General features: G+C 47.5%; 1 long non-coding RNA gene across 1 annotated transcript; it reads left to right on the top strand.

Moving 5' to 3' along the window:
• The first annotated feature begins 12,452 nt into the window (after positions 1-12,452).
• LOC141021469 (uncharacterized) lies at positions 12,453-14,077 on the top strand. Its single transcript, XR_012182773.1, has 2 exons — positions 12,453-12,585; positions 13,819-14,077. It is a non-coding gene; the product is annotated as an uncharacterized lncRNA (long non-coding RNA).
• The last annotated feature ends 1,509 nt before the right edge of the window (positions 14,078-15,586 follow it).

Here is a 15,586-nt window from a genome sequence, read left to right as displayed (position 1 = left end):
ACATCATATATGTGAAATTATGTCATGCTATCCATTTTAGTTAAACAATATACATGTCAACTATTTCATGCCCTCTTTTTTCCACACTATCTATTGCATCTGTCTCTCATACAATGTCTGTACATTCAACTATGTTTCCTGTTTATCAGCCATTTGAATTGGAGCGGGTGATGCCAGCATCTAGCGGATTAAAAACACGGTCTTCAAATAAAACAGTGCTACCTCTTGGTGGAGATAGCACCCGGTTGTACATGCACGAGAACCAGCCCTACCACACATAACCCAAACTCTCGCAGATTGTACCCCTACTGCGATGGACAGAGAACCAGCTTCACCCAATCTAACCCCAACCCCAGCAGATAGTAACCCAGTTCTTGTTGACACAACACCATCTCCACCACAGAGCTCCCAAACAAGAGCAGTTAGTAAGGCAGCTCCAGTGCCCAAAGGGCCAGTACTACCACGGCGAACCCCAACTCCACCAGTTAGTACGCCTATTCCCGTGGAGGAAGCACAACCAGCTAGTCGTAGTTTAGCATCTATCGCATTTGATGTTGTTAAATCGTATGTGCGTATCTTCCCATCTTGGAAATATTATACTGAAGATGAAGGAAAATGCCAGTTGCAGGTGTTTGTCCAGGAGTTATGTGTAAGTAATGTTATTCATGGCAATTACTTTGCTTTGTCCCATACATCCTACCTCCATGATGGTTATAATACAGCAAATTTTCCCATTTTTCTGTATAGGGAAGGACCGATTTGGAAACTCAGGATGAGGTAACCTGTGCTAATACCTCTGCTATCTTCAAGAATGCTTGGTGGCAGTATCGGAATTACCTCAAGAAAACGTACTTCACCGGCAAAGAAACTCATCAAATTCCCTTACGTTCTCCTGAGACACATTTACTGGACGGTGATTGGGAACGCCTTGTTCTGTACTGGTCCCAAACCAAGAATGTGGTAAGGTCTATGAGCTCATTTTCTATTTTTAAGTACTATATTCTTGCGTCTTACTGTACTCTGTTCATGTAGAACAAGTGCCTAAACCTGAAGAACAACTGTTCTATTTAATATTCCATTGCTATCTTTGTTCAAAAAAGCGCTAGGCGTTAATTGTGCGTTTTTCCACCGCCTTGCGCTTTACTGACCAAAGTGCATGCTTATGCGCAGTTATGCACAGATTAAGCGTAGTTATGCGCAATGCGTTTCGCCAACGCCTAGAGCCTAGGCGCGCTTACGCGCTCACTTAGGCGCGCCTTTTTTAACTATGATTGCTATTGTGCATACTGCTTTGCTCTTATATCACTGTATTTACTCATACAAACTTATTTTTAAATTGAAGGATCCAATCGAAACTGCAATGGCACAGCAGGTATGTTCACGCATGTTTCTTTAACAGGCTTGCTCTTATCAATAGCTCTGCTGATTTCAATTTCAATTGTGTATACAGTTGACTTCTCATATCATGCACATTACTAGCATCACAACAGAGCCAATAGTGTTGTTGTACATGTAGACCCGTGGTACCCATCTGAAATCTTGTTGTGCCGTGTAGTTTCCCACGCTTTGTATTCTTTCACTGCTGCTTTGTCTTGAACTGATATGATTTGAACCTTGTCTCCATTTTGATTTGGCAAGACAATGCAGTGACCATAGGACATAGATATATGTTTGTTTGATGCTTTTATTATGTACTAGTACTTGGCAATAGAAGACTTGGTAGTGTAAGCCTGTCCACCTTACTAATGAACTGGTTCACCGAAATGAGTTTCATATACTAGTACATGCTAAACTGTTATGTGTCTGCTTGTTTCTTCTTTTAGAATGCTGACAGAATATTGGGGAAGAGTGCCTTATTAAGCAATGGTAAAGGAACTAATGCAGATAAGGTTCAGGATAGTGACACATCCTTGTTGGTCTCCAACAAAGCTGATAAAATAGCTAAGGAAGACTATCTCGAAGACAGTGAGACAACCCCAAAGTCATGTCTTGGTTTAGTGTTGGAGTTACTGGCCACTACCGCTTGCACAAGCTATTCAAACTCACTGTCTGAATCAGTTCGGTTTCTTAGAGTCTCAACTACAAGCTGAAAGACATCGATCAGCTGTGCTGCGACAAGAAGCGGAAGGACTGCGGAAGTCCCTGGAGCATTCAGATGCATACTTTCTGGTGCAACAACAAGCGTTGGAGGATTTTAGCGCCAAACAGGACAAAGCTAATAAGCTTGCTAAGCTTATTGCCAGCATGGTGGATACCACGTTTCTTGAGCTCTTATGAAGTTGTTTCAGTTATGCTCTTGTTTTGCTGCCGCGTTTATTTGCACTGGTGGCCAATTTTGACGGCCAGTGTATGTAATATGCTGCTTTGTTCCCTATATTTGCACTGGTGGCGAACATTGATGCCTAGTGGATGTAATATGTGTAATAGCGGTAATAGGCTAGCATTGCTTGCTTATTTATTTCCTTATTGTCTTGTTTAGTTGTTTGCTTGTAGTCACTGCAGTTCTTTTTCTGTGTTTTTCTAATAAGCATGGCAACACACGGACTGTTGGAACCATGGGCCTCCTGCGGGCCGTATGATCCATGGGCCTTCTACGGGCCGTAGGATCCATTGGCCTTATATACGGGCCGTAGGATCCGTGGGCCTTCTATGGGACGTACGATCCATGGGCCTTTTACGGGCCGTACGATCCATGGGCCTTCTACGGGGCGTATCATCATTTCGCCAATCATGGGTCGTACTATTCATGGACAATAACGGGCCATTTATTGGCCGTATTTGATAACTCTATGAAAACAGCCCAACGGGTTTTTTTCGACATGAAAACGGCCCAACGTCTTAACGGGCCACAAACGGGCCGACTGTAACCACGTGATGAATTTGGCCCACAAGCAGAAAATGACAGTAATGGGCCGTACGTAACCGAATGCTGGAAATGAGCCCAAGATTAAATGGGACCTGAGAAGGCCGAAAGATATCATGGGCTGGAAACGGCCCAACGGAATAATGGGCCGTTAATGGGTATAAAGTGATACACTGTTCATTACGGGCCAGTTTTACCATGGGCCGTTAAGGGGCCGAGGGTTACTAAGGGCATCATATGGGCCAAAAGACGTCATGGGCCATACATGGGCCGGAAGTTAAAACGGGCTGGAATTATATTGGATGGCCCAGATGATGCTACTGGGCCTAATTCGGATAGGCCGTAAACGGGCCCTGGGATAGCAGGCTATAAATGGGCTATATGCGAACAAGCCGTTAACAGGCTTGCCGTGGGCCATCCCGCCACCTTTTGACCAAGTCAAGCGGGCCGGCCTTTTCACACGAATGGGCCTCTGTTGGGCCATGCCATGTGTCGACGTATCATAGGCGCTTTGTGTCCAATGAGTGGATGACATCTGTCCCAAGGGTGAGCCGACACGTGTTTCCTCCAGCCAATGATGATTTTACACGTGGAAACTTCCCACTTGTCGGGGCTGTTAATGGGTTATCGGATCCAAAACCAGACCCGATAGCTTAACGGCGTTCCGTTACGGTGTATGCCACGTGTCGTTCACCCTTGACGAAAGCACTTCTGTGACGCGCGATTTATCGTCATGGAAGTGGACACTTCCGTGATGATAATTTTGGTAATGTCATGGAACACTTCTACGACAGCACAGGTATGACTATCTTGATTCTGTCATAAATTTGTCATGGATGTACATGCATCACAAAAACGCGACCTACTATGAGAAACACGTATCATCACGGAGATGTATTTTTTTGTAGTGTGGGCCGTATGGGCCCGCCCGCAGAGCCACGCCGTGGGCCGTAGGCAGGCAAGTCAGGGGACCCCCGTTCCCAGAAAGCCGGCAGGGGTGTTGGTCAGAGTGGCCGGGAGAGTGTCATGGCAGTAGGTCGGTTTTGCCGGAACACCGTTGGTCCACCCGAATGGAGTGCGAGGCCATGGGTTCTGTGGTGTGGGTACAGTGCGCTACCTCTGCAGAGTGTTTATAAAGTGTATCGATAGCCACACAGTTCGTAGTAGGTCACACTATCGGGTCTTGGTCGAAATGGAGGACAAACCTGAAATAATTAAGTTGATTAATGTGGTAACAAGAATGTGGTGACTTGGACCATGGGATAGTCGTGAGAAGTCACGGCGATGTTTTGATATGATCACGAGACGAGGTCTCGGTGAGTGTTGAACCAAGTGTGGTTCTGTTTGTGATCCATGAGTGATCACCGTTCGGTTGCGAGGCAACCCGTTGGTAAGAGAGTCCGAGGGACTCAGTGCACAAGTTCGGTTGCATTGCTTGAGTAATATGTTGCATTTAAAGAACCATGGTAGAACAGGAGATGGTTGCATAAAGTTAACATGTTGTGTCTACTTTGAATATGACCGGTAGTTTGTACGCAGCATAGTTTCATGATGCCATGCCATGCTTTGATTGATATGTTAAATTATGCCATGATTGAGATGATATGCTATGTTTTGCTATTGCCATGTTAGAAGCATGTTTTGATATGCGATGTCATTGCCATGTTAGTAGATGCTATGATATGTTCATGCTTAGTTGATCTATATCATGCCATGTTTAGTCATTGATATGAGAAAGGTTGTTGCATGCGCTTGGTTCCTGCTTTGTCTTCTGCTTGTTTGGATGCTATGTATTTTGTTGTCTTGCAAGTACATTCAATGTACTGACCTGGCGTGTCATGCCAGTTTTGTAGGTCGTGCCCGAATGGTTCACTTGTTCCGTCGTGCTAGGCCGTAACCTTGCCAGTCCTGTGAGTTGTGGAGCCCAGCCAGAGTTGTTATGCTACCAAACCAAGACTTCCGCTACCATTCGAATAGATTTCCGCTTCAATTTAAATAGCCTTAGGGCTATGCCAGATAATTGTATTCATCAATGCTGTAATCATATATACATGTGTTTGATGAATATTCTTGTACCTGGAATGCTGTATCATGGACCTATCGTGCGTCAGGTGTTATCCTGGGCTGACGTGCAAAGGCCCCCTACTCCATGCGGATCGGGGTGCCACAGGACATGGTATCAGAGCAGCCAGGCTGTCATAGGTTATCCTAGTATTAGATCACCGCTACCATTAACCCGTAATGGCCCTAAGGGATTTGACCCATCCCTGGCATCCGGCATGGCCACTGTTAATCAAGAGGTGGCGCAGTCGGGACCGACACGTCCTCACCCCACTGTCCCCGGCTAGTTATCCGTGGAGTGAATAGTAACCATATCCTTTCTGGTCGGCCGCACCGCTTGCCTTTCACCATTAAGGGAAAGGGGCCACACCATGCGGGCATGTCCCACACAGCTGGCTATAAAAGCCCCCTTTCCGCTCGCCGTATCACTCACCCCTCAGTCAGCCATGTCCCTGCAAAGAATCCTAGCAAGCAACACTCCAGCCATGACTAGCAGCTTCAAAGCTTCCAAGTATTACACCCGCACCTGTGCCGTCAACCACACTGGCTTTCCATCCCTTCTTACCGAGATGCTCACCAAAGCCTTTGGCTATAAGGCTAGCCCCGATTACCTGGTGTTCCAATCGGCACCCGTCCCTCACCTTCATCGCTTTGATGCAAGAGTGCACATCAGCCTAGGTCCCGCAGTAGAGGGCCAGCCATTGGTTTTCAGGATAGATCCATGCCTACCACTGATTTAGCCATTCAGGCCGCTGCCGTGGAGGCTATCCTACACCTCTGAACCAAGTTCCCGCATGTGGCAACGAGGTGGGAGTTCTGCTTTTTCCCCATTGTGGCAGAAGCAGGAATGCAGCCTTCTCCCGCTATCCAAGGAGATGACCCCGCAATCGCTCGCCTGGTGCAGTATATCACTGCCCAGGGGATGATGATTTCAAAGATGCTTGCCGAGTTTAGAACCACGGACAATGATGCGGTACGATTCGTCAAGGAAGCTTACCGTGAGGCTCGTAAATTCGCATCTCAAGTTGTTTGCCCAACGCCATCCGAACCAGTGCTATCCTCTCAGCCTGTGCTGTGGCCCAAGCCAAACATCATCACCCTCGACAAGGCTCTTTTACGGATCCACCAGCAGTATTCACTCGGATCAATTTCAGCCACACCCCCAGCAGCCGAACCCCAACCCATAGTAGTGTCGGACGATGAAGATGGAGATTGGCTCAGTCTTCGTCCTCCCGAAGAGCCCTAGCAAGGCAAGTCCTCTGCATGACCTCAGTCACGCAGTGAGATGATCAGTCTGTCGGTTCATCCCCGATATGAGGATAGAACCATGTATCCCAGGGTGAGTTGTTTCTTTTAGCGCGTAGCGCGTTCGTGCTTTGTTGTATGCTTGCACTATTGTAACCCATATGTTATGAATGTTTTCGTGTTTTTGGTTTCGGTGTTGTTTTTGCTTGTCTCTCTGTGAAGCAGAAATGTTTGACAGGGTTGACACTGTGTTGCTAACAAGATTTTAATTAGTAGATCACATACACTGAATAACATTGACTCGTCTTGAGTCTATAATAAACGCGCTGGTGTAGGTATATGTATGCCAGGAGTACATATACCCACTAGCAGTAAAACACTCTAGTATGATTTGTCTGGTGTGTTTCTTCGTTGCATGATTATTGCCTCTGTCTGTTTGCTAGTTGAGATTATACTGCATACTACACGCATACCCGGTTCACCCACGAGTACATTCGGGCAGTACTCGGGGGAATGCAAAGTCACATGTCCCTATCTATCTGTGCATACACCGTGTGCTGGATTTTGAAATCTAGAACCTTGCAGAGGCATTTCCGTCTGGAAATTCCTCATCTCTAATTCTTTTCCCGATTTCATTTCCGGAGGAACACTGCCAACTTTATTTCCTTCGATCCAGTGCATCTACCACAATACAGATTTCACCCTCGATTCTACCTCGACACCTACATTTCGTGGAGCTATCCGCGAAATTTTCCCGTACCCTAGTGTGCATCCTGAGCTGGCGCAGCCACCTCACCTGCATCCGGACCCCATCACCACCATCACCTCTGCCTTCCGTGACGCCAGGCTAGTCGCCACCCGCTCCACCGCAGCACGCGATTACTACACCGGCGCAAAGCGACGGAGAATCAAGCGTGGCGGACGACCACCCAGTGCACCATCTTCTCCTGCGTCTCGAGCCACCGCACCCAGCTGCGCGTTGTTCCGAGGTCGATCATTCCTGATGAGAATCAACAGGAGGATTGACGAGCCGATCAGTGTGCCCAGCAGCCCTACGAGGAACAACCGTAGCGCCACCAAGAACACCTCCTCGCCGAAGGATCTCGGCTCGATCTCGCCCAAACCGAAGAGGTAGTAGAGCGGCATTGTGTTTGTGCGTTGGAGGAGAGCCGCGCTGCCATCTTTTATAGCCCAACCCCGGTGTACGGTGAGCGAGGTCCAGGAAAACCGCTCGTCGCCCGATCACCGGCGTCAGGGAGGCGAATCCGAGAGCAGTGCCGACAAGGTGCTGGCCCGCGACGTGAGTGCTCGCTGCACCGGCGTCGTGCATGCCGCGCACTATGGCTCTAGGGTCCTCATCGCCCTAGGAGCTAGATGCGCGCTGCGCCAAGCCGCACACGGAGCAGCAGCGTAGGAGAAGCAGCAAGCCGGAGGTAGAAGAAGGAGGTTGCCAGTGGGCCCTGGACCCACGTGTCAGCAGGTGAAACCACTATTCATTGAGTGCATCTAGCATTTTTGTTTTTTTGGAGTTTGATCTCGAGTGCCCCTAGCAGTGGATATATCCAGGTTTGCCATATCCCTCCCCGGGTGTACCAATTATCAGTGCCCCCATCTCATTTGAATTTAACCAAAGGGTTAAAAATTAACCCCGAGGTTTTTCCCCGGAGTGGTTATTCTTTCATTTGTGCTGTAACCCTCTCGAGGACGAGATTCTCTTTAAGGGAGGAAGAGTTGTAACAGCCCCAAAATTGGATCATCAATTTTTATGCTGTTATTCCTTCCTGGCAATCAATTTTTATTTTTTCTCCTGAGTTTGCTGGATGACTCTGAGAATTCTTGCCATTTTCAACCTTTCAAAACCTTGCTCATGTCTTTGTTACTGGGCTAGACCACATTTGCATCATCTCAGATCCATCAAAACCCTAATTCCAATTTTTGGAATTTGAATATTTCCTTTGTGCTTACCAAGGAGCCATCATTTGTCTTGATCTGTTGATCTTCCAAATTATCTCAGAGATCCTCCTACCCTTTAAAATCTTGGATATGCAAAAATATTGCTAAGTCCTATGCAATATTTTTCATTTGTGATTTATTCCTTTTCTGGTCTTTCTGAGGAATAAATCCACAGGCATAGCTAGCCATCTCCCCTAAATTCATGAGAATTTGTGGAGTTGATATTTATGCCTAATCCAAGCTCTGGCAAATATATTGGCCATAACTAAATAAGGAAAATTGCCTTTTCCTATTTAATGTCAATATTGCATTTCTGCCATTTTCCAAAGGAACTACCATTTTTATAGGAAGGAAAATTCCCAAATAATTTGTGGAGCTTGTACTTGCTATATCTCCACCATTTCCATCCAAACCCATGTTCCAAAGTTCATAATTTAAGCACATGATCCAATGCAAGTTTCTGCCTTATCTCAAATTTTTGCAAAGGAAGTGCTTGAACCCTTGATCCATTTGAGCTGAAAATTGGCAGGATGATTAACATTGATAAATCGCTTTTGGATAACAAAAATCAGCTCAATCCATCTATCCAATCTTCCTTGGCAATTTTCTCAAGTTTCTATTCAGATTGCTTGTCTGTGAAGGAAGTACCCTCATAGATGATCAAAATGAGCTGAAACTTTTCCATCAGTCTCTAATGATCATATAACCACCCTCCACCAAACTTCAGCTCATTCCATTGAACTATGTGAGCACATGAGCAATTCTTGGTTTCTGTCCAATTTTTCAGTTTGTGAAGCAAGTGCATCTTATCTTGCTTCATTATGGCTGAAACTTTTCCCAGGTATTCTCATATCCATATAACCTATCTCCACAAAATTTTGGCTCATTTCAGTTAGCCATTTGCCCTAAGGATTTTTCTCAAGTTTCTGGGTAGAAATAATAGCTGTGAAGGAAGTACCATTTTGGCAAGCCCATTTGGTATGAAATTTGTACAACATCATGGTATGTCCAAATCATCAAGCTGTGCCAAGTTTTAGCCCAATTGGACACTCCTAGTGAGTGCTTCTTCATCATTTGATTTCTGGACCAGATTTGGTAGTTGCACTGCAACTATGTTAAATACTTGACCAAATGACCTCATAATTCCCAGGATCATAGTCTTTGCTACCCTAAGCCTACCAGACATCAGGTTTACCTTTGAACCTCTCTGGTTTTATCTCTAGAATGTGGCCAAGTTTGCAACAACAAACTTGTGAAGCTTAGTTTACTCAGCCTCATGTGTCTCTGCCCGTTTCTTTACCGTAGTAACACTCTATCTTCGACGGACTACGCGGTAGACATGAGCTGGAATTAGTAAAAACTCCAGAGTGCGTGTTGTCGGTGGTGACCATGGGCAATGCCAGCCCAAAACGGTGGTCTAGCCACTGTTCTCGTCAGCAACGCTGCTCCAACCGGCTCTGGCCTCACCATTAGTGTCTTACAGTTCCCCCTCGGCGTCCTCTTCCCTCTGGACCGCTCGCCCCCGCAGTTTCCTCCCCGGTGTCCTCTTCCTCCTCTCGTCCGCGAGCTTCGCTCGTCTCCGTGACTCTCTAGCGCTCGTCCACAACCTCCTTGTCGCCTTCCCCCTCCTCCCCATGACAGCTGTGGCCGGCAGAGCCGTGGCCGGACTCGCCCGAAGCCACCTGGGAACGCGAGGACCATCTCCGTTCCGAATATCCGGAGTTCTTTCAGTCCTAGATCTCGGGACGAGATCCTCTCGTAGTGGTGGAGTGTTGTAACACCCCGCATGTAACTTGCCATAATTGTAACTCCGACTCTTGCCATTTCCGGCTATGTGATATGTTTTCCCTCCGTTGTTGGGTTTTGTCTTTCGTTTTGTATTTTGTCATGTCATGCATTTTCATATCATGTCATCATGTGCATTGCATTCGCATACGTGTTCGTCTTGTGCATCCGAGCTTTTTCCCCGTTGTCCGTTTTCCAATCCGGCGCTCCTATCTCCTCCGGTGCACCCCTCTATTTTTCTTTCGTGTGCGTGTGTCAAACTTTCTCGGGATGGACCGAGGCTTGTCAAGTGGTCTTATTATACCACCCGGAGACTACCGGTCAAGTTTCGTTCCATTCGGAGGTCGTTTGGTACTCCATCGGTTAACCGGGCCTCCGCAATGTCCATTTGAGTGTCCAGCAAAAACCCCCTCCAAAACCAGCCCAAAGCCCACCAAACTCTCTTCCATGCTCTAGGTCGTTCGATCACGATCGTGTGGGCGAAAACCGCACCTCATTTGGAGTCTCCTAGCTCCCTCTACCTATAAATGAGTGGACATCCCGAAAAACGAAATCTCAGACGAAACCCTAACCCTCCCCCTCCGCGCCGCGCCGGACGCGTCCGCCCGCGCCGGACACGTCCGCCGCGCCGCCCGGCCAACCCGCGAGCGCCACGTGGCCCGCCTCCGTCTCGCCCCGCCGCCGGCCCGCAGGCCCGTCGCCGGCCCGCGGGGCCCATCTCCGCCGCCGCGCGCCCGCGCCTCCCCGCGCGCCCGCTGCCGCCGGCCATCGCCGCCTCGTCCCGCGCGCCTGCCCCGCCGCCCGTGCGCTCGCCGCCGCCGCCCGTGCGCTCGCCGCCGCCGCCCGTGCGCTCGCCGCCGCCGGTTGCCGCGCCTCCGCCCCGCAGCTCCGCCGGCTCCGCCGCCTCCTCTCCCGTCGCCGGAGTCGCCGCGCGCCGCCTCCTCCTCGCCGCGGCTCCCCGCCGGCCGGCGCCGCCCCGCCGCGGTCAGCCCCGCCGTCCTCCTCCCTCGCCGCCGGCAACTTCCCTCGGCCCCGCCTCGGTCCTCGCGCGTCAGATTCGATCGGTATTGCCCGTTGACTTCCCGAGTCCCCGTTTATTTTTCTAAGTGTTGGAAAAATTCTCAGTATCTTGCTCTGTTCCCGATGCGATAACTTTGTGCATGTAGCTCCGATTCGCGCGTATAATATGTCAAATTGTTCGTCTCGTGATGCTCTTCATTTTGTTCAATTGCACCATTTTCATTAGAGGTCATATTGATGCCCAAATCTTCGTTGGAAGAGGGCTAGTTGCTGCAAATCTCTGGTTCTTATCAGAACTTGGAGATTTGTCAATTTTGTATCATTTATTCTGTGCGTCTTATGAGCATGAGCTCTACATGTGTTTTGAAGTATGCCATGCCATCTTACCAGTGGTATAGTCCATGTATTTTTGTGGTCTTTGTGGTGACTAGCACAAGCATGCAAAGTAGGCCCCGTAATATTTCTGATTTCAGGGACTTGGTGATTTCTCTAAGTCCTTGTCTGCTGTAATTTTGTTGCCATGTTAACTTGATGCTAGAGAGAGATCCATGCATATTTTGGAGATGTTCAGTAAGGATGTTTTGTAGCTATAGTTGTAATTGATCCATTCCTGCAATTGTTTGCAATTTTAGAGCACCATAGCATGACTCAATCTTGCTCTACTTTTGCTATAAAATATTTCTGGCAGATTCTTAACATGACATGCATTTTTGCCAAGCTTATTGTAGTTGATCCACACATGCTATGTAATTGTTCTTGCCATGGATAGCTTCTTAAACATGCCATCTTGCTGTAGGTATGCTTGGTTTTTCATGAATTGCTCTGTAGTGAGTGCATCAAGCTCACAAAGAGGCCTACATATTAATATTTCTGCCATGCTCTGTTTTCTGCTAAGTCTAAAACCTGATAACGAAACTTGCTATGTTTACATGCTTGCCATCATATCCTCTGGTCCTTTTTGGCTTATGGTCAGTAAGGGACTTTTGTCATGTGCATTTAGTAGAACACTACCATGCCTTGTTTTGCTATGTTAAGTTCCTGTAGCATGTTGATTTCGTGCTCTGAAAATTGCTACCTGATGCTGATTTCTGCCATGTCCAGTTTTCCACTAAGTCTGTGAACCTGTAATCTTTTGCACTTTTGCCATGCTTGTTTGAGCTTGATATGTTATGAACTAGCAGTAGCTCAGTGTTCATCTTTTGTCAAGCATCTCCTGTAGATTACTGCCATATGCTTTGTTGCTATGTTGGGATGCTGTAGCATTGCTACTTGTTGCATTTTAAGTGCTATCTTGCTGTTTATCGCAGATTATTGTCATACTTGTTTTGCTTGCCATTTGCAAACCGTGCATCCGATTCCGGTGATCTTTATATCGATTTCGACCGAAATCATCTCATCTTTCCAGTGGCATGCTTGGTTTGTCAAGTTACTGCCATGTTCATCATCTCCCTTCCGGAGCACGCATATGCATCGCCTATCATAACTTGCATATCATACATGTCTTGCATCTTGTTGCTTGTGCATTTCTCGTTGTTGATTGTGGTTCCGTTTATTTGTGCTCTTGTCTTGGGTAGAGCCGGGAGACGAGTTCGTGAACGAGGAACCTGTCGAGTACGCTTACGAGGATCAAGCTTTCGACAACTCTGAGAATCTTGCAGGCAAGATGACCACCCCTCGAAATCACTTCTATCTTTGCTATGCTAGTTGTTCGCTCTATTGCCATGCTCCGCTACCTATCTCTTGCTATATCATGTCTCCTATTTCAGCCATGTCAGCCCCTAACCATCCTTTCCTAGCAAACCGTTGTTTGGCTATGTTACCGCTTTTGCTCAGCCCCTCTTATAGCGTTGCTAGTTGCAGGTGAAGTTGAAGTTTGTTCCATGTCGGAACACGGATATGTTGGGACATCACAATATCTCTTATTTAATTAATGCATCTATATATTTTGGTAAAGGGTGGAAGGCTCGGCCTTATGCCTGGTGTTTTGTTCCACTCTTGCCGCCCTAGTACTGTTATACCGGGATTATGTTCCTTGAGTTTGCGTTCCTTACACGGTCGGGTGATTATGGGACCCCCTTGACAGTTCGCCTTGAATAAAACTCCTCCAGCATGGCCCAACTTTGGTTTTACTATTTGCCGCCTAAGCCTTTTCCCCCGGGTTTTCGCGAGCCCGAGGGTCATCTTATTTTAACCCCCCCGGGCCAGTGCTCCTTCGAGTGTTGGTCCGAACCGAGCAGCCTGCGGGGCCACCTCGGGGAAACTCGAGGTCTGGTTTTACTCGTAGCTTGACTTATCCGGTGTGCCCTGAGAACGAGATATGTGCAGCTCCTATCGGGATTTGTCGGCACATTCGGGTGGCTTTGCTGGTCTTGTTTTACCATTGTCGAGATGTCTTGTAAACCGGGATTCCGAGACTGATCGGGTTTTTCCGGGAGAAGGTTTATCCTTCGTTGACCGTGAGAGCTTATGATGGGCTAAGTTGGGACACCCCTGCAGGGTAATATCTTTCGAAAGCCGTGCCCGCGGTTATGAGGCAGATGGGAATTTGTTAATGTCCGGTTGTAGATAACTTGTCACTTGACCCAATTAAAATACACCAAGTGCGTGTGTAGCCGTGATGGTCTCTTCTCGGCGGAATCCGGGAAGTGAACACGGTCTGTGTTATGGTTGACGTAAGTAGGTGTTCAGGACCTCTTCTTGGTCATTGCTAGTTGACGCTCGTTCCATTGCTTCTCTTCTCGCTCTCATTTGCGCAGTTAGTCACCATATATGCTTTTGCCGCTGCAGCTCCACCTCTTTGCACCCTTCTTGTCCTATAAGCTTAAATAGACTTGATCTCGCGGGTGTGAGATTGCTGAGTCCCCGTGACTCACAAATACTTCCAAAACCAGTTGCAGGTGCCGACGATGCCAGTGCAGACGATGGCGTCGATCTCAAGTGGGAGTTCGACGAGGAACGTGGTCGTTACTATGTGTCTTTTCCTGATGATCAGTAGTGGAGCCCAGTTGGGACGATCGGGGATCTAGCATTTGGGGTTGTCTTATTTTCATCTGGATTTTGACCGTAGTCGGTCTATATGTTTGTATTTTGGATGATGTATGAATGATATTTATGTATTGTGTGAAGTGGCGATTGTAAGCCAACTCTTTATCCCATTCTTGTTCATTACATGGGATTGTGTGAAGATGACCCTTCTTGCGACAAAACCACTATGCGGTTATGCCTCTAAGTCGTGCCTCGACACGTGGGAGATATAGCCGCATCGTGGGCGTTACAAGTTGGTAATCAGAGCCATCCCCGACTTAGGAGCCCCCTGCTTGATCGAATCGCTGACGTTGTTGAGTCTAGAATAAAAATGTTTTGAGTCTTAGGATTATATATATCGGAGAGTAGGATTCTTTTTACTCCTCAGTCCCTTCGTCGCTCTGGTGAGGTCTCCTGACGTAGAAGTTTTGACTATTCTCTCCTCAAATTTCACTAAAATTTTTTTTTTTAGGATCACGCGGGTATCTTGGAATCGTTCCGATCGATTTGTGACGAGAACATTGTTCTTGGTGCCTCCTGTCATTTAGGGGTTGTGGCAGTGTCCCGGGGAGTTGAGCTTCGAGGTGTTGTCGTCACAATTTTATCGTTGCAGTTCTGGAATACCTGAGTTTCGCCGACATCGAAATCTCTTTTATGCAGTTGTTGGTGAGATCACCTCGACGCCACCCAGTACTGGGGCGGGAGTTCGGGAGTATTGCCATAACTTGTATAACGGATGTTTTTCGAAGGTTGAGGTAAACGGTTTCCGAAGGTTTCTTGGTTATGTGTTGACGGATGGATACAGCTGGATCTAGGGATTGTTAGTTTGGGTGATATATATTTGTGTCCCCTGTATCCCCTACACCAGATTGCATAACCAGAAAGTTTCGGGAGTTTATAAGTGGGAATTCAAGTAGCCTTAGGATTTCTTTCCGACAGACGCATGATATGAGATTGGGGTTCGACGTCTAGTGGTCCGCCTGTATACGGTTGATTTTACAGTGGTCTCGTTGTGTCTTAAAGAGTCCATGGCTTTGCCGACTCGGGGACGCTTCGTATGTCATGTGCACAGCCTTGTACATGATGGTGCTGTACGATTGAGCCCGTGTGGGCCCCACCACGAAAACTTCGGACGAAATATCTATCATATGTTTGTTCCGGCTTATTCTGCAAGCCAATACTTGGTTTTATTTTGTTTTGTGGTATTCGAGTTCCCTTCGAATTCATATGCTCATTCCATATCTTTTGCAAGTGGCTTCTCAACTTATGGAAGTGTGATGTTTTACTACGGAATTCATTCGTTAATCTTCGTGCGAATGTTTATTGTGAAGACTATATGTTGCAATTTCTATCCGTTGATTCTACGTATCTTTGGCCTATCGAGATGCTAACGGATGTCACCCTCTTCAGGATGGCTCCGCCAACGCGTCAGAATCCGGGTCGAAATGAAGGGAGTCAAGCGATCCCTCCGCCACCACCTCCACCTCCGGAGGCATGGCAATCAATCATGGCAGCCACCAACGCCAATGCTCAGATGATTCTGCAACTCTTGCAAGAACGTACTCAAGGGCAAGGCAATCAAGGCAATCAAGGTCAAGGCAACAATCAGTTTCACTTTGCCACTCTCAACTCGCA

Source organism: Aegilops tauschii, chromosome 4, assembly GCF_002575655.3.
Source record: "Aegilops tauschii subsp. strangulata cultivar AL8/78 chromosome 4, Aet v6.0, whole genome shotgun sequence".
Lineage (NCBI taxonomy): Eukaryota > Viridiplantae > Streptophyta > Magnoliopsida > Poales > Poaceae > Aegilops > Aegilops tauschii.
The sequence above is the reverse complement of the archived record's forward strand: the minus strand, read 5'-3'. Positions and strand labels throughout refer to the sequence as shown.